This window comes from Elaeis guineensis, chromosome 9 (assembly GCF_000442705.2).
Source record: "Elaeis guineensis isolate ETL-2024a chromosome 9, EG11, whole genome shotgun sequence".
In the NCBI taxonomy this organism is placed as follows: domain Eukaryota; kingdom Viridiplantae; phylum Streptophyta; class Magnoliopsida; order Arecales; family Arecaceae; genus Elaeis; species Elaeis guineensis.
The window spans coordinates 14,221,111-14,241,952 of record NC_026001.2 but is presented as its reverse complement, the minus strand read 5'-3'; the positions used below and the strand labels follow the sequence as shown (position 1 = coordinate 14,241,952).

The following is a 20,842-nucleotide window of genomic DNA, read 5'->3' as shown; positions in this document are numbered from 1 at the left end:
CTCACTGCTCAGTCGGTACGTATTGAGCAACTTGAGGGATATATTTTGAGATTGACAGGCAGAGTATTAGATTTACAGGGGCAAGTATTAGCTTTAACCCTCCCCAGCTGCATGAGGACATCACAGAGGTCTCAGACCTAACTGCAGAGGCGGCTAGACTTCGAGAAATCTTAGAGAGTGGTTTTGACTTCTTGAGGAGAGAGATCAGGGGCTCCAGTGAGAATGCTTCTACTCAGTTCAGTGCCTTGATGCAGTCTATATCGAGAGCCTTGGATCTTTTGGACACCATCAGACTTTCTCTTATAACACAGTCTGTAGCTTCTCAGGCTCCAGGATCTTCTCACCCCTCTACTCGTGCTGGTACCTCTACCCGTGGTCGAGGCAAACGCGGTCGAGGTCGTGCCCGTGGACTTGATCCTACATTTCCTCACTCTATCTCTGATTCTTCAGATTCTGATCTCTCTAACCATGACATCTATTAGATCTAGATTAGTTTATCTCCTATGTCTAGGATCTATCTTATGGGCCTTGTATTTATTGGCTAATTAACTCTTGAATAGTTTCTATCCATGACTTTTGTATTTTGAGTTGACTCATGTGTATTGGGACACCTTTTGTATTCAGTCATTTTTGAATATATATATGTGTGTGTGCGCGCGCGCGCGCGCTTTGACTTTCAATGAATATCTATGAATGTGATCAAATTGAATTATTTTAATTATGAGATATGAAAAATAACTCATATTAGTGCTGAGAAATACTATGAATTGCAATATCTTCTAGATGAGCAAGTTGATATATCCTTTATGTTTGCTATCTTGAGGGGAAGTAGAAAAATAAACAATCAAAGAAGGGGGCTAAAGAATTAAAATATGGTATCAAAAAGGGAGAGTAAAGAGAATATGTCCTTTTTGTCATCTTTCTTTTCTTTTTTCTATCCTTAAAATCTCTTAAGATCTTAATTGATGCTATCAAAAAGGGAGAGTAAAAAAAATTTGTCCTTTCAAGATCCCTTAAAACGAGGCGTAGAGAATTTTAATTGATGCTGTCAAAAAGGGGAGTAGAGAATCAAAATCAAATTTGAGCAATAAGCAATAAAGAAATGAGCAATAAGCAATAAAGAAATTAGTAATAAGCAAAATTGTTAAGCAAATGTGTCAAAGAACCAAAAGCGTCAGCTCTTTTTTTATCTAATTTTTAAAATAAATAAACTTATAAGCAAATTTCAAATTGATTTTCAAACTGCTTATGATGCATTTCGTTCAAATACTTGGCTATGATATTGAAGTGATGCATCTTCATAAATTTGAAATTCATGTTCAATGCTTTATATATGCTTTTGCTCAAGTATTTTGTTATCATCAAAAAGGGAGAGATTGTTGCTCCTTGAATTTATTTTGATGATTACAAAGTATTTGAGGGGGTTACTAATGATTTTGGCTTGAAAAAAAATTTATTGTATTTCAGGAATAAAATCATAATTTTATCAAGTTCTAATTCGGAAGCCTCAAGAGCAAGAGCAGAAGATTGTAATCTATTGGAGGCAATTTCAATAATTTTGAATATGTATTTTGAAAGAAAATTATGTTTATAAATTTGAGTCGACCCCATGAGTCGACTTATGGCAAAAGAGACTGAACGGCACGCTGAATTCTTTGGCTGGCACACTCTGTGAGTCGACCCCATGAGTCGACCCCTGAGCATGAGTCGATCCTATGAGTCGACCTCTGCTGCTGTGTAAGCCAAAATTACAGAACAGTCATTTTCTGTTCTATGCCACAGAAATCGACCCCATGAGTCGACTCATGAGCATGAGTCAACCCCTGTGACGGAAAAATTTCGCAATGGCTAATTTTCAGCTCATTTTGGCTGCATTTAATGCCCATTTAATGTACTCCAACGGCTCTATTTCAGCCCAGATTACTCTCCACCATTATTTGAAGTTATAAAATACACTTAAAGGAGGGAATCAACAAGGTTTTAAAAAGGTTCTTCAAGCATTCATTTCAACCTTAAGCAAGAGCCCTCTTAAAAGTTCAAGAAGCTTTTATTTCAAGTTCATCAATCTCTCAAGAGCTCATTCAAGTCTTCAACCACCTCGAAAAAAATCAGAAGAGCTTCGTTCTTATTGTGTAAAGTATATTTAAAGCTTTATTTGCTCATTAAAGGAGCTACATCTGTATTTCTGTATGATTAACTGCTATACTCTATTTTGAGTTGATATTTTATTTTGGAAGGATTTCAAAACGTGGAAAGGTTGATCCGAACTTTGAATCGGATTGTATTAGATTGGCTTATACCTGAGAAACAAGTGTTCTAGCTTGGAATAGCTAGAGTCGGAGGTTCCGACATTGTATTCGGGTTGAATACGGTTTAGTGGATTTGAATTCCCAAGTAGGAGCTTGGGGAGTGGACGTAGATGCAAGGTTGGCACCGAACCACTATAAATCTTTTTGTTTGTGTTGTGCTTACTTGCTCTCCTTTTAAATTTTCTTATCTTCTTGTATTCTTGCATCCAACTTCTACACCTTGCATAAATTTCACTCTCCACATTTATCTTGCTCATTGTTAAATAATTCTCATAATTGTAAGTTAATTTTTAAATTTTTAAAAATTTAATTCACCCTCCTCCCCACTTTTGGGTTGCATAGCTAGACAACATAGGTTTAGAAATATATGCTGATTAAACTCATTTCAAGAAATCATATGCTTTGGCATCTATTAAAGAGATCACAAACATTCAGTTAACGAGAGGTTCTTTCCATGGAAGGAAAATCTGCACCTCAAAATCACGTGTAGTCTTCTCCTTCTGTATCAGTAAACAGACCCTGTAAAATGCAGAAGCGAAAATATACAGACGCAAATGCAAGTAGGAAGATAAGTTTATTATTCTTCCTCACAGTTTTGACTCCATGAAGATACTAGCAAAAGCTTAAATGAACAGTAACCCCATTGACCCCAACAAATGTACTATCTTTATTATAATTACAACAATGAGCAATCTCTATGATTTGTTCACCCAGCAGCCCATAAACTTAAGCAACTTTTGTGTAGGATTTATGAGCTATCAGTCACAAGTCGTAATCTTATGCGACTACAATAAGTTCTTGTATGTCAGAGACCAGCGCATCTTCCTTATTGTACTGCTTTAAAGTTTTGTGATCCTTGAAGGTGGATCAGGAGACTCACTACTTAGAATATATTGCAGCACCTGAAAACAATCACATGCAGAAATTTTCCATATGCTGAATGTAAAACAAATGGGGGTATCATCTGAAAAAGGACTAGATGGAAACAGAATGAACAGTTTCTGTCCCAATGCACCACTAACATCTGAATAATATTTGGGGGCTCAAACCTATTACCAAGATTTTGACTGGCCTACCATTGGCTCAAAGGGGATTGGTGTGATTCACAAGGGATGGTCGTATGAAGCACCGAAGAGTTGTGGTATGAAGCACCAGTCCCCTTGTGCCAGCGGTGCAGGCAAAATTTTTGGCAATAGGTTTTCAGCTTTGTAGCATTTTAACTTTAGAATTTTGGAACTTCCAATACAGAATTCCAGAAGTTTGGAACGAAGCAAACTAGTTTGATTTTACATGTTCAGTTTTCAAAGAACGAAAATTGCATTTATCAAATAACTCTGTTCCTGAAACTGATCATGCTAGCTCATCCTGCCTTCTATTTGCTTTCATTGTTGTTCTAAATTGAAAAAGAGAGAATTGGAAAAGCATGTCTCATTACCCTACACAATCTTCTGATTATCACTGAAATATTAAACAGATGAATGAAATCCAATATAAATTCAAAAACATAGACCAAAAGCCTCATTCAATTTGTGAATTTTTTTCTGCCCATTAGTGTTGGGAATTAAGGCCTCAGGCTTGAAACTTTTTGCAACGAAGGAACCTGATACCACTGGTAATAGGATAAAGGACATGATAACAAACATATGACATAACTGATTATAATCACCAAGAACATTCTCCACAATCTTGTAAATCTTGTTTTTTTCCTTGAGAAACCTCAACTATCTTGTAAATCATATGTAGGCATTAGGTACCTAGTAAGGAAAAAGTTCTCAAGTTGTCAATTGCATTTACATGGGAGCATATAAAGTTATGTATGGTTTCTTCAACAGTAATGAACTGGACTTGGTTGCAGTATTAGCAGTTTGCATATAATTTCAACTTGAAAACAAGAAAATATATGCTTAGGCATTTTCACTGTAAATTACCCCACTATTGCATTGCCGATCGTACTCTAGCAGTTTCACCTGTAAAGTTATTCAAACCAAAACTTAAATTTTACATGTGTGGCATTCAAGTCCTTAATACTAATTTCCTGCCTTCATAGAATCTTTTACTGGTGGGTACAGATCCAGTTAACATAGTTCCACAGTTCTGACTTAAGAGAAAAATTCACAAAGTAACTTCACCAAAATACTACTTTTCCTCACTATTTTATGCTTAAATTCAGATAATCACACTCATGAAAGAAAAATTATTCTTTTCTTGGTGAGAAAAGGTTATCACAGTTACCATCCTGGAGTAGTGTGTATGTATATCAAAAGATGGAAAGTTTCTTGCTGAGACACCAAAGTATTCAATACAAACAGCAACTACTTTTATTTGAACTCCTCATCATTTTGATGTTTATTTGATCAAAATATTATCAGCTTGTCATCTAAAAATAGATACAAGAGAAGTCATGAGAAGAACCTTAATGATACATTTGAGCTAAAAAAAGAACATAAACTGTATCAAAATTGGTGATGAATTATTGCTTGTGGCAGTCACATACATCCCATCATTGATTACAAAGGATGTTGCTATGTACTGACAAATTGTAAGCAGTATCAGTTCGTTTAAAAATCAGATATAAAAGTTAGAAATAAATGTCATAGCCACATTCCTTGCCAAAATTTGCATTCAACAAAATCTTCTATACAAGTTATCACCAATAGCGACCACAAGAGCAAAAACCCTTAAAGTGATGGAAGGGATTGGACCCTAGCTGTGATTTGATGCCCAACAATATAGAGATGACTGTCAAGACACTATGGCAGTCACCACAGACACGTCTGTTCTTTGTGATCCTAATGGCAGTTTCAGGAGAGGCCGCAAGGATGCAATAGGCAATAGCAGGTTTCTTGCTGTGCTTGGAGAGATGGAAACTTTTCTCTTCATCATCAACTTGTAAGGCAAAATGTGTTTGAGGTACGCATCCAATGGCTTTGATGCACGCCATCAAGATCCCTAGAACATCATAGATCTGCCGAGAGTGGAATGAGACCTTTCCCCAACAAAAATTTGGGCAGTGCCCTTCTTCCCCTGAATCCAGCTGCAGCCTGTTCTATTTTTGATCCCTGACTTCTTCATAAATCAGGTATCTGATCCTGGTCACATCTCTCCAACACCAAGCATTCGCAAAAATGTTGGAGAGCAATGTATATGATCCATTAATTTCATACTCCAACTCTAACAATCATGCTGTAGCATATCCACTAAGCTCCAAATTTGCATGAATTCTAACATGCGCTGAGCAAGGCCACCTACACAACTGAAATTGGCTTCATTGGCACACTCTTTAATCATTTCTTAAATGACCTGCACAGCTCAACAGGTCAACAACATAACCATAACGTTCTGCACCTGCAACCACCCTGTCGACCTACCCATGTTGTGAAAGTGCTTCAGCCCCTGATCAACCATGTCACAATGACTACAAGCATAGAGCACCACAAGAAAGGTAATCCCATCAGGCATGAACTCCACTTTTTGCATCTCCTCAAAGACAGCAGATCAGCACCATGACCATGCATTCCATACCCAGTAATTATGGATGTCCAAGAAACAGCATTCTTTTCTGGCATCTTGTGGAAGACTCTTTGAGCAGGCAGTTGGCTATAAACAGCATTGCCGGATCATAGGGATTGCGGGTCATATATGCATGGATCTGTTTACCAAAACACAATGCAGCCAAACGAGCACAAGCCATCAGAACACAAGATATGGTAGAAGAATTAGGTCCAACAGAGCTGGCTTTTAGTATTATCTGGGAGAGGAGTTCCAGGGCAGCATTGGCATCTCCATGCTGTGCATAACCACCAATCATGATAGTCCAACTCACAACATTCTTATCCCTCAAATATGTGGAATCAAATATTGAGCACGCTGCATTAATACTCATGCACTTTAAATACATATCTAACAATGTGTCCACACCATGAGATCTTTGCCTTCACCATCATCATCTCATAAGGCATTTTATAAGAGCTTTGGTATGTGGTTCTTTCCCTTGAGACAAAGCTCCCACAGAAGCATAAGCAGATAGGAGAGAGATAATGGTGACTGCATTAGGCTCCGATCGCCATAATTGCATTTGATGAAAGGCTCCGGGGGCCTCATGGCCTTTATGTTCCACCTAAGCATACGCAGCACTCCATGCAACAACATTTAATGGTATGTTCTCTTCATACATCTTTTTTGAAAAGGTCAAGGCTATTCCCAGTGTTGGCATTTTGGGAATACCGGGTGACCATCACATTCCAAGATATCACATCTTTGTCCTCCATCTCATTAAAAAACCTTGCAAGCATCCTCCATCATCCCACACTTTCCATACACATCAATAATGGTATTGCGCACCAAAATACCCAAGAAGAAACCATTTCTTAAAGCATAACCATGAATATCTTTGCCTGGGGCAATGCCTTGAGAGAGGCACAGTCAAGAAGGATGTTGGCAAGGTGATGATACATATGTCATGGATTTGGCTGACATGTACTTGAATCAATGTATGTCAAAAACTGAACAAAGAAGCAAAGGGGTTAGATATTAGGCTCGAACCTAAATCAGTTTTAAAAGACTACTACAGATTAGAAAAAAAAAATCTTAAAGATCTAATTAAATAGGACCGGTATCAATAAAATCTAGGCAGATTTGGAAGGACCTGGCATCAAAATCAGTCAAAGTTCTCATCCAATCAACAGATGTATTATAGAAAATATTCTTTATTCTTGCAACTATTTTCCACAATTGCAGCATAGTAAATTAAATCCTAGCATATTGTGGAGAATTTTTTTTCTTAATTGTAAAACACTTTCCTTTTTCAGCAAGAAACAAATATGGACACCTCTGTAAGTAGGTTCCCTACAATTATAAAGAGCATCTTGAATGGACTAAAATTTTTAGTTCTCTATTGTCCTGTTAATTGAAAGATCTTTATTGTTGCTTCTTCTTCTTCTTCTTATCTTGCTATTTCATTTTTGGTTAGATCTTTTTTTTCAAGGAGACCGAAATTTCTTCTTAAAAGTGTTGGGTGATCTTTCTCCTTGAGGAAGAAGATCTACTCAACAATGGAGTTACAAGATAGAAGAAATAAGCAACAATAAATAACTCTCAAACTCACCGAATTATGTAGAAGAGAACTAGAAATTTCATTCAATTCAAGATGCTTTTTACAATCGTTAGGCACCCTGTTTATAGTTGTAGAACCCTTAGACCTATCTACAAATGTATCCATATCCATTTCTTACTGATAAGGTAAAAGAGTTCTACAAATAAGGAAGAAATATTCTCTATAATATGCTAGAATTGATTTGGTACAAATATGGAAAGTACTTGCAAGAATAAAGAATATTTTTTATAATATATCTCTTCATCAGATAAGATCTCTAACTAATCTTGATTCTGGATTCTTCCAAATCTACCTAGATCATATTGATACTAACCTTATTCAGTTAGATCTCCAATATTATTTTCCAATCTATAATAGCCATCTAGAACTGATTGAAGATCAAACCCAATATTGAATCACTTTGCTCATTTAGTCAGTCTTCAACACACATGTCAACCAAGTTTGTAACACGTGCATCACAAGGCTTATGATATCTGAATCTCTGCAAGCTAGCCTTGTTGTTGGCATTCTTTTCTATCTAGATAAATACCTCCAAGGGTTTGCCACACTTGAGTTGCTATCATTAAATTCCATGAAATCAAATCATCTATTCCTCGATAAATAATTTCATCAAATACACACCAGCTTCCTAAGACACATAATAGCAGACGTACATAGCCACTAGGATATTGCACAGGAAACATTTGACACAAAGCCGTTGCTGCATACAACAGCATAGACAATAGTCCCCCACCAGTGGGAAGGTAGCTCGCCATAAACCTTGAGGACATAGGGGAAGGTGTAATGGTCAGGCCTGATTCTAACTGTTATAGCCCAAAGCCCAAGCCCATCTAGCAAGACCCAAGTCCAAAAAAAAAAAAAAAAAAAATGAAAATAGGGGAAAAATCGGAAAGAAGACTCCCGATAGGAGTCTTCTTCTCCGATGAGACCTTGGTGAATCGGAAGTCCTAGGACCTCTCGGAGACCTAGGACTCTCTATAAGAAGACCCTCCCCTTCCTTAGAAGCCGATCATCAATCTTCTTTCCCTCTCTTCCTCTCCGATTTTTCCGAATTAGAGCCGCGGATCCTTGCTTCGTTCTCACTGTGATTGCTCACCGGCGGGGTCACCGGAGGCCGAAGTAAGTTCTCCTTCTTTTCCTCCCTTCTTTCCCCTTCTTCCCGTGCCACTGTGCGCGACTGACGGCGACAGGTATCGCCGATTTTTTTGGTCGAAGAAGAGACCCCTGTTTTGGTCTCTTCTTCCCGTGGATTTTTCGGCGCCGGCGATCGCAACCGACCGCCGGCCTTGCCCCTCCGAACCCGGGAAAGTGGCCCTTCCCTGCCGTCGGGTCCGCCGTGTCGGCCGTGGCCTGAACGGCCGATCAAGACAGGAGACCCGTCGGTCCCCTGTTTCGGCCTGGAAGGAGCCTGAGAGAAAAAGAAGAAAAAGAAGAAAAAGAGAAAAGAAAAGAAAAGAAAAGAAAAAGAAGAAAAAGAGAAAAAAAAAAAGAAAAGAAAAAATATATATATATATATAAATAAATAAATAATAATAAAAAATGAGAGAGAGTTTCTCTCACTTCTCTCTCTTCTTTCAATATGAACCCTTATTTTCTCTCTCTAGAATTTTCTCTCTCTAGATTGTTTCTCTCTCTTGATAGATTTCTCTCTCAAAAGTTATTTCTCTAGAATTAGCATAGTGAAAGGTTTCATTTTGATGATTTTGATCGAGTTTAAGGAAGAGCCTGATTTTAAGTGAGGTTTTGATTTTGGATTTGTTTAGATTTAATTTTGAATTAAAATTAATGTAAAAATATAATTTTGGATAATAGGCACTGAAGAATCTCCTAGAAGTTAGTCGATCTATTCATTCAATGCTCCGTGAAAGGTAAGTAATGAATCATCTTCTCGAGATATTTCATATTTATTCTGAAAATAAATAATTATTCTTTAAAATTATGCATGAATTATGAATTATATTTTGAAAGAAAAATACTTTTGAAATATTATGGTACGTCGATTATGCACATGTTTAGTGAAAAATTATGATATATTATGATACAAAGTATTTTGATACACATCAGATTTATGCTCTCAGCCTAACTATGTTTCAGTGGGCCCCGCCAATGGAGATTATACGTTGGTACTCAGTGGACCCTGCCAGTGGGAGTTGTGCGCTAGTGTTTGTGAACCCTGCCAGTGGGGGTTGTGCGCTGGTATTCAGTGGACCCCGTCAATGGGGGTTAAACGTTGGTCATAGTCAAGGCTGTTGAGTTACGAGTGTTTTGAATCGAATCAGATTTATAATTATATTATATGTGAATATTTGAAAATATTAGATTTGTATTAAATCAGCATGAAATATATTTTTATATTTATTTGCAATATTGTTCTTGAAAATTATATAATATCTGAAATATCTAGTTGAGATATTTGTTATTTACTGGGCTGTCTAGCTCATTACCTTTCTTTCTATTTTTTAGATTCAGACAATTAATTTCGAGCGTGAGAAGAAATATTGGGACAGAGCTTTTAGAGGCGAGATTTAGCATTGTCAACTTCATTGAACTTAGATCTATTATTTTATTTTTAGTAAAATTTTATTGGATGTAAGATATTTATTTTAATTACTTGAATTAAAGTTGAATAATAATTATTTAAATTTATTCCGCTGTGATGCATTGATATCGTGATGAGATGTCTTGCGTGCTTATGGAGAGAGTTCTTCATAAGTATGCGGCGGTTGCCGCGACCTCCTGCTCGCGATCTCGGGCCAGGGGCGTGACAATTAATATGGTATCAGAGCATAAATAGATAAATTATGACACATAGAATTAGACATAGTATGAGTGTAGGTGGGTAAACATTAGAAATATTGGGACGATAAAGTATGAGCATCATAATAAACCCATCCTAACAAACAGATAAATGAATCTAATAAGGTTTTACTACTACAAGGTTATCATGCCTCCCCATAGAATGACAAGAACTACTCAAAGAATTGCAAGAGAGACATCACAACCACGGGATGGTAGCACTCCCCATCTGACCAGTGGCACCCCTCAGGAGGAGGGAGTCGTAGATCCTAATGGAAGTACTTCGAGAGCACGTCAGGAACCAGATATGACTTAGTTAATGCAGATCCTAATCAGGATGGTACAAACGCAACAACAAATACAACAGCAAATGCTTGAACAACAGTAGATACAACGAGATACACAACAACATCAGCATCCACCACCACAACATGGAGAGCAATCAGTACAACAGAACAACATTTCAGAATTTAAAAAGCTTGCTCCTCCAGCTTTCAAGGGGACTACTGAACCTTTGGAGGCTGATAACTGGATAATGGAGATGGAAAAGGCCTTCGCTGTCCCAGAGTGTCTTGATGAAGAAAAGATTCGATATGCAGCTTATTTACTACAAGGAGAAGCATACAACTGGTGTCAGCGACTACAGCACAAGTATGAACAAGACGGTGAAATACTTACCTAGGAAAGATTTCGGATTGCATTCTACGATCAGTATTTTCCTCGGAGTATAAGGATCCAGAAAGAGCAAAAATTTATTTATTTGAAGCAAAAGGGTATGAGTGTGACTGAATATGAAGCAAAATTTACAGAGTTAGCAAACTTTGCTCCGAGATTAGTTGATGGTGAGCAAGAAAGTGTTCACAAGTTTGAGATGGAATGAGAACTGAGATTCGAAAATAAGTGGTTCCATATGAATTGACAACTTATGTAGATGTGGTAAACAAAGCACTGATAATTGAAAGAGAAGTCAATGAAGAACGCATGGAAAGGGAAAGAAAGCAAAGAAAGAGAGCAAAATCAAATGATACACAAGGGTAGAATAATAAAAATATCAAAAGTTCAGCTAAGGGAGCAATAGATAATAAGACTCAACAGATTGACAGTAAGCAGTGCTCCAGATATGGCAAAAATCATACAGACAAGGATTGCCATTGGAATACAGGTGCTTGTTTCAAATGTGGTCAAATGGATCATAAAATTGCTAGCTGCTCGCTAAATACTGAAAATCAAGTTGGCCAAAGAACTTATGAAGGACAACATAAGGGTGGTGGACAGATTTCTAAAACCCAGGGAAGAGTTTATGTGCTTACTCAACAGAATGCACAGGCTTCCAATACAATGGTGACAGGTATGAAAAATTTCGAGATCGAAATTTTTTTTAGGGGTGAAGAATGTTATAGTCCAAAGCCCAAGCCCATCTAGCAAGACCCAAGCCCAAAAAAAAAAAAAACAAAAACAGGAGAAAAATTGGGAAGAAGACTCCCGATGGGAGTCTTCTTCTCCGACGAGACCTTGGTGAATCGGGAGTCCTAGGACCTCTCGGAGACCTGGGGCTCTCTATAAGAAGACCCTCCCCTTCCTTAGAAGCCGATCATCGGTCTTCTTTCCCTCTCTTCCTCTCTGATTTTCTCGAATTAGAGCCGCAGATCCTTGCTTCGTTCTCACCGTGATTGCTCACCGGCGGGGTCATCGGAGGTCAAAGTAAGTTCTCCTTCTTTTCCTCCCTTCTTTCCCCTTCTTCCCGTGCCTCTGTGCGCGACTGACGGCGACGGGTATCACCGATTTTTTTGGTCGGAGAAGAGATCCCTGTTTTGGTCTCTTCTTCCCATGGATTTTCTGGCGCTGGCGATCGCAACCGACCGCCGGCCTTGCCCCTCCGAACCCGGGAGAGTGGCCCTTCCCTACCGCTGGGTCCGTCATGCCGGCGTGGCCTGAACGGCCGATCAAGATAGGAGACCCATCGGTTCCCTGTTTCAGCCTGGAAGGAGCCCGAGAGAAAAAGAAGAAAAAGAAGAAAAAGAAGAAAAAGAAGAAAAAAAGAAAAGAAAAGAAAAGAAAAAGAAGAAAAAGAAGAAAAAGAGAAAAGAAAAGAAAAAGAAGAAAAAGAAGAAAAAGAAGAAAAAGAGAAAAAGAAAAGAAAAGAAATATATATATATATATATAAATAAATAAATAAATAAATAAATAAAATGAGAGAGAGTTTCTCTCTCTTCTCTCTCTTCTTTCAGTCTGAACCCTTACTTTCTCTCTCTAGAATTTTCTCTTTCTAGATTATTTCTCTCTCTTGATGGATTTCTCTCTCAAAAATTATTCCTCTAGAATTAGCATAGTGAAAGGCTTTATTTTGATGATTTTGATCGAGTTTAGGGAAGAGCCTGATTTTAAGTGGGGTTTTGATTTTGAATTTGTTTAGATTTAATTTTAAATTAAAATTAATGTAAAAATATAATTTTAGATAATAGGCACTGAAGAATCTCCTAGAAGTTAGTCGATCTATTCATTCAGTGCTCCGTGAAAGGTAAGTAATGAATCATCTTCTCGAGATATTTCATATTTATTCTGAAAATAAATAATTATTCTCTGAAATTATGCATGAATTATGAATTATGTTTTGAAAGAAAAGAACTTTTGAAATATTATGGTACGTCGATTATGCACATGTTCAGTAAAAAATTATGATATATTATGATACAAAATATTTTGATACAGATCGGATTTATGCTCTCAGCCTAACTATGTTTCAGTCAGCCCCGCCAATGGGGATGATACGTTGGTACTCAGTGGACCCTGCCAGTGGGGGTTGTGCGCTGGTGTTTGTGGACCCTGCCAGTGGGGGTTGTACGCTGGTATTCAGTGGACCCCACCAATGGGGGTTAAACGTTGGTCATAGTCGAGGCTGTTGAGTTACAAGTATTTTGAATCGAATCGAATTTATGATTATATTATATGTGAATATTTAAAAATATTAGATTTATATTAAATCAGCATGAAATATATTTTTATGTTTATTTGCAACATTGTTTCTTAAAAATTATATAATATCTGAAATATCTAGTTGAGATATTTGTTACTTACTGGGCTGTCTAGCTCATTACCTTTCTTTCTATTTTTCAAATTCAGATAATTAATTTCGAGCATGGGAAGAAATATTGGGACAGAGCTTTTAGAGGCGAGATTTAGCATTGTCAACTTCATTGAACTTAGATCTATTGTTTTATTGTTAGTAAAATTTTATTAGATATAAGATATTTATTTTAATTACTTGAATTAAAGTTGAATAATAATTATTTAAATTTATTCCGCTATGATGCATTAATATCGTGATGAGATGCCTTGCATACTTATGGAGAGAGTTCTTCATAAGTATGCGACGGTTGCCGCGACCTCCTGCTCGCAATCTCGGGCCGGGGGTGTGACGGCGGTTGTCGCGACCTCCTGCTCGCGATCTCGGACCGGGGGCATGATAATTAAATTAATTGTCACGCCCCCGGCCCGAGATCGCGAGTAGGAGGTCACGGCAACCGCCGCATACTTATGAAGAACTCTCTCCATAAGCATGCATGGCATCTCATCACGATATCAATGCATCACAGCGAAATAAATTCAAATATTTATTATTCAACTTTAATTCAAGTAATTAAAATAAATATCTTACATCTAATAAAATTTTACTAACAATAAAACAATAGATCTAAGTTCAATGAAGTTGACAATGCTAAATCTCGCCTCTAAAAGCTCTGTCCTAATATTTCTTCCCACGCTCGAAATTAATTATCTGAATCTGAAAAATAGAAAGAAAGGTAATGAGCTAGACAGCCCAGTAAGTAACAAATATCTCAACTAGATATTTCAGATATTATATAATTTTCAAGAAACAATATTGCAAATAGACATAAAAATATATTTCATGCTGATTTAATACAAATCCAATATTTTCAAATATTCATATATAATATAATCATAAATCCGATTCGATTTAAAACACTCGTAACTCAACAGCCTCAACTATGACCAACGTTTAACCCTCATTGGTGGGATCCACTGAATACCAGCGCACAACCCCCACTGGCAGGGTCCACAAACACCAGCGCACAATCTCCACTGGCAGGGTCCACTGAGTACCAACGTATAATCCTCATTGGCGGGGCCCACTGAAATATAGTTAGGCTGAAAGCATAAATTTGATCTGTATCAAAACACTTTGTATCATAATATATCATAATTTTTCACTGAACATGTGCATAATCGACGTACCATAATATTTCAAAAGTACTTTTCTTTCAAAACATAATTTTATAAATCATGCATAATTTCAGAGAATAATTATTTATTTTCAGAATAAATATGAAACATCTCGAGAAGATGGTTCATTACTTATCTTTAACGAAGCACTGAATGAATAGATCGACTAACTTCTAGGAGATTCTTCAGTACCTATTATCCAAAATTATATTTTTACATTAATTTTAATTCAAAATTAAATCTAAACAAATCTAAAATCAAAATCTCACTTAAAATCAGGCTCTTCCCTAAACTTGATCAAAATCATCAAAATGAAGCCTTTCACTATGCTAATTCTAAAGGAATAACTTTGGAGAGAGAAATCCATCAAGAGAGAGAAATAATCTAGAGAGAGAAACAATCTAGAGAGAGAAAGTAAGGGTTCAGACTGAAAGAAGAGAGAGAAGGGAGAGAAACTCTCTCTCATTTTTTTATTATTTATTTATTTATTTATTTATATTTTTTTCTTTTCTTTTCTTTTCTTTTCTTTTTCTCTTTTTCTTCTTTTTCTTTTCTTTTCTTTTCTTTTCTTTTCTCTTTTTCTTCTTTTTCTTCTTTTTCTCTCGGGCTCCTTCCAGGCCGAAACAGGGGACTAACAGGTCTCCTGTCTTGATCGATCGTTCAGACCACGACCGGCACGACGGACCCAGTGGTAGGGAAGGGCCACTCTCCCGGGTTCGGAGGGGCAAGGCCGGCGGTCGGTTGCAATCGTCGGTGTCGAAAAATCCACAGGAAGAAGAGACCAAAACAGGGGTCTCTTCTCCGACCAAAAAAATCGACGATACCCGTCGTCGTCAGTCGCGCACAGAGGCACGGGAAGAAGGGGAAAGAAGGGAGGAAAAGAAGGAGAACTTACTTCGGCCTCTGGTGATCCCGCCGGTGAGCAATCACGGTGAGAACGAAGCAAGGATCTGTGGCTCTAATTCGAAAAAATCGAAGAGGAATAGAGGGAAAGAAGATCGATGATCGGCTTCTAAGGAAGGGAAGGGTCTTCTTATAGAGAGCCCTAGGTCTCCGAGAGGTCCTAGGACTCCCGATTCACCAAGGTCTCGTCGGAGAAGAGGACTCCTATCGGGAGTCTTCTTCCCGATTTTTTTTCCTGTTTTTCATTTTTTTTTTTGGGCTTGAGTCTTGCTAGATGGGCTTGGGCTTTGGGCTATAACATTCTTCACCCCTAAAAAAAATTTTGACCTCGAAATTTTTCATACCTGTCACCATTGTATTGGAAGCCTGTGCATTCTGTTGAGTAAGCGCATAAACTCTTCCCTGGGTTTTAGAAATCTATCCACCACCCTTATGTTGTCCTTCATAAGTTCTTTGGCCAACTTGATTTTCAGTATTTAGCGGGCAGCTAGCAATTTTATGATCCATCTGACCACATTTGAAACAAGCACCTGTATTCCAATGGCAATCCTTGTCTGCATGATTTTTGCCACATTTGGAGCACTGCTTACTGTCAATCTGTTGAGTCTTATTATCTATTGCTCCCTTAGCTGAACTTTTGATGTTTTTATTATTCTGCCCTTGTGTATCATTTGATTTTGCTCTCTTTCTTTGCTTTCTTTCCCTTTCCATGCGTTCTTCATTGACTTCTCTTTCAATTATCAGTGCTTTGTTTACCACATCTACATAAGTTGTCAATTCATATGGAACCACTTATTTTCGAATCTCAGTTCTCATTCCATCTCAAACTTGTGAACACGTTCTTGCTCACCATCCACTAATCTCGGAGCAAAGTTTGCTAACTCTGTAAATTTTGCTTCATATTCAGTCACACTCATACCCTTTTGCTTCAAATAAATAAACTTTTGCTCTTTCTGGATCCTTATACTCCGAGGAAAATACTGATTGTAGAATGCAATCCGAATCTTTCCTAGATAAGTATTTCGCCGTCTTGTTCATACTTGTGCTGTAGTCGCTGACATCAGTTGTATGCTTCTCCTTGTAGTAAATAAGCTGCATATCGAATCTTTTCTTCATCAAGGCACTCTTGGACAGCGAAGGCCTTCTCCATCTCCATTATCCAGTTATCAGCCTCCAAAGATTCAGTAGTCCCCTTGAAAGCTGGAGGAGCAAGCTTTTTAAATTCTGAAATGTTGTTCCGTTGTACTGGTTGCTCTCCATATTGTGGTGGTGGATGCTGATGTTGTTGTGTATCTCGTTGTATCTATTGTTGTTCAAGCATTTACTGCTGTATTTGTTGTTGCGCTTGTACCATCCTGATTAGGATCTACGACTCCCTCCTCCTGAGGGGTGCCACTGGTCAGATGGGGAGTGCTACCATCCCGTGGTTGTGATGTCTCTCTTGCAATTTCTTGAGTAGTTCTTATCATTCTACGGGGAGGCATGATAACCTTGTAGTAGTAAAACCTTATTAGATTCATTTATCTATTTGTTAGGATGGGTTTATTATGATGCTCATACTTTATCGTTCCAATATTTCTAATGTTTACCCACCTACACTCATACTATGTCTAATTGTATGTGTCATAATTTATCCACTTATGCTCTGATACCATATTAATTGTCACGCCCCCAGCCCGAGATCTCGAGCAGGAGGTCGCGACAACCGCCGCATACTTATGAAGAACTCTCTCCATAAGCATGCAAGGCATCTCATCACGATATCAATGCATCACAGTGAAATAAATTCAAATAATTATTATTCAATTTTAATTCAAATAATTAAAATAAATATCTTACATCTAATAAAATTTTACTAACAATAAAATAATAGATCTAAGTTCAATGAAGTTGACAATGCTAAATCTCGCCTCTAAAAGCTCTGTCCCAATATTTTTTCCCACGTTTGAAATTAATTATCTGAATCTGAAAAATAGAAAGAAAAGTAATGAGCTAGACAGCCCAGTAAGTAACAAATATCTCAACCAAATATTTCAGATATTATATAATTTGCAAGAAACAATATTGTAAATAAACATAAAAATATATTTCATGCTGATTTAATACAAATCTAATATTTTCAAATATTCACATATAATATAATCATAAATCTGATTCGATTCAAAACACTCGTAACTCAACAGCCTCGACTATGACCAACGTTTAACCCCCATTGATGGGGTCCACTGAATACCAGCGCACAACCCCCACTGGCAGGGTCCACAAACACCAGCACACAACCCTCACTAGCAGGGTCCACTGAGTACCAACGTATAATCCCCATTGACGGAGCCCACTGAAATATAGTTAGGCTGAGAGCATAAATCCGATCTGTATCAAAATACTTTGTATCATAATATATCATAATTTTTCACTGAACATGTGCATAATCGACGTACCATAATATTTCAAAAGTACTTTTCTTTCAAAACATAATTCATAATTCATGCATAATTTCAGAGAATAATTATTTATTTTCAGAATAAATATGAAATATCTCGAGAAGATGATTCATTACTTACCTTTCACGGAGCACTGAATGAATAGATCGACTAACTTCTAGGAGATTCTTCGGTGCCTATTATCCAAAATTATATTTTTATATTAATTTTAATTCAAAATTATATCTAAACAAATCCCAAATCAAAACCTCACTTAAAATCAGACTCTTCTCTAAACTCGATCAAAATGAAGCCTTTCACTACGCTAATCCTAGAGGAATAACTTTGGAGAGAGAAATCCATCATGAGAGAGAAACAATCTAGAGAGAGAAAATTTTAGAGAGAGAAAGTAGAGAGAGAAAGTCCAATTCCAGAGAGAGAAAGTAAGAGTTCAGACTGAAAGAAGAGAGAGAAGAGAAAGAAACTCTCCCTCATTTTTTTTATTTTATTATTTATTTATTTATTTATTTATTTATTTATTTATATATTTTCTTTTCTTTTCTTTTCTTTTATCTTTTTCTTTTTCTTTTTCTTTTTTTTCTTCTTTTTCTTTTCTTTTCTTTTCTTTTCTTTTCTCTTTTTCTTCTTTTTCTTCTTTTTATAGAGTAAGAGAGCATGGTCAAGGTGACCTTCTTTGAAGTCTCATTTGATCAGTGCATTCCACTGGAAGACAGGTGAGGAGATAGATGCTCCAACATAGAGAGGGCATCTACGGGAGCAGTAGCAGCAAGGCACAGAGGTACAATGCCAATTCCTAATGTTGTTGATGATGATACCGGTGATGATCAGTAGGGGAGGAGGAAACAGGAAAGAAAAGAAGGCCATGGGCAAGAATCTTCTGGTGGATTTGTGGGGCAGCTGATAGAGACTTGCATTCCTTCAACAAAGAAGCAAATGCAGACAGTGCTAAGTTTGGAGAGGGGAGTGCACGGCTCGCAGTGGAGAAGAGCCATATTCTGCTTCTAGGCGTTGCCTTTGGTTAGTTGAGGAGCATAATGATGGTAGCATCTTATTCTGCCACCATGAACACACAAAAACCTCACTACACAATGCCAAAGGAAGGTTAAGAAATTTATCAGGTAAACAGCCACCAGGACAATCAGCAATGAAGATACAGATAATTACACTACTATAACAAGGACTATATTCAACATTGACATCAACATACACCACAATGAATAATCAGAACACCAAATGAAATTTAAAAAAATGGCTTTTTTTTTTTGCAAGCTTTCTATCTCATCTCCAATAGATAAACATGTTCTTATTTATAATACATGATAAAAACACAGAAAAAGAAAACCTCCAATTTTTACTTAGAAAATGGAATATATCCACTCTTAAACTATAGAGACAAATGGATAATTATAAATTATCATGGAGATTATAAATTATCATAGAGATAAACATGAAGCATACCATTATTGGTGATCAAAACACCAATTTTGAGCATTGAAATACTCAAGAACACAGCATAGCATGATTTCCATCTCAGCTCTAATTCATCAAGCTCATATTTTCATCAGACAAAAAAAAAATGAACAGTTTATAAAAAGGATATCTAAAGAGGAAAAAAAAATGAAAAAGAAAAATCCAAGATTAGCTTAATTAAAACAAAATTTAGCTTTCTGAGAGAAATTCTTGAGGGTTAACAAGGATCTGCAATCGAGTAGCTGATTGAGAGGAGATTTACTGTCGGATAGCACTTGGATCTCCATGGCATTCTTCGCGGTTCTACCATTTGCTCAAACCCTAGCCAGGCCATAAAACCCTTGCGCTCTCCGCCAGCCTCTGAGTGGCACGTCCCCTCCCGCTGTCCAATTAGTCCAACGGATAAATCACCTGTGGTTCGGCTGGATCTCTGGTTGGGGCTTTCAGCTCTTGTTCGCTCTGGTTCGTCTGGACCAGCTATTTGGGTCTGGACTTGACTCTTGAGCCAAAACTAACCAGACTCAAATTACCTTTGAGTCTGGAAGAGAATTTTCTGCTGGATTCAGTTTATTCAAGCCCGTTTTTTATCAACCCAAAATTTTTTAGGTGTTTAGATTTCTAAATTAGTTGGATATCGAATGGCCAGTTTGGTATTCTTCTTGTTGTTTCATTTTAGTTTCTCTACAAATTAATCTGTGAAATACCACATGGACGTTAATGTTGAAGGTACATTTGCATAAACCTGTTATTATTCCTTGATTTTATTTTTTATTTTTTAAAAATAATAAATGTTTACTATCGAAAAAAAAATCAAAATGATTTTATAAACAATTTGAAAAAAAAAAATTCATCATATATTTTGTTCTATCTAGTTTATTTTTCTTTTTAGATTTTTAAAAATGAATATAGATAACAAAATCAAAAAATAAATGGGCCCATTTTATAAATTGTTTGGTTTCCTATAACTGAACATGCATCATTTTTTTTGGGCTAGTCAAATATCATCTAGACAGCTCTTCATTGATAATTGTTACATGCTTCTAGAACTAGATCACCATCAATTGTTCATTTCTTTCCAATAATGTCAAGGCAGTACAAATATTCTTTAGAGATTGCTCAAAAAAAAAAAAAAAAATCTATAGAGAGATCCCTTAAGTAAATGTTTTTTTTTTTTTTGATAAAAATCCCTTAAGTAAATGTTGAAAAAATCAAGTTCACTACCATTTATAGATCTTATTGCATCCACTACATTGAACTTTTTATAACATGTTGATGAGCAAAGCTATAGATCTGTCAAAAAGAAAAAGAAAGAAGAAAAGATAAGGAAAGCTGACAATTGTAGACTATAATAGCCCAAGGGATCGGTGTGATTTATAGGAGATAGGTGTTTTTTCTTAGGTTATGGTAGGAGGTAGGTTTTTGGTGGCATCTGAGCAGATTTTACCTATGATAGTAGTGCTAAATTGGATTATCTCTCCCCAACCAACCCTAAAGAGAGAGGAGTTAAGTGCAAATGTACTCCATCATGATCCTTAAATTTCTTAAGGAAGGCTTAAAGGATTTTTTTA

The 20,842-nt window shown here is 36.8% G+C and overlaps 1 pseudogene; it reads right to left on the bottom strand.

Annotated features, from left to right (window-relative positions):
- Positions 1-4,923: 4,923 nt before the first annotated feature.
- Positions 4,924-6,763, bottom strand: LOC105051633 (pentatricopeptide repeat-containing protein At5g16860-like; annotated as a pseudogene).
- Between the last annotated feature and the right edge of the window lie 14,079 nt (positions 6,764-20,842).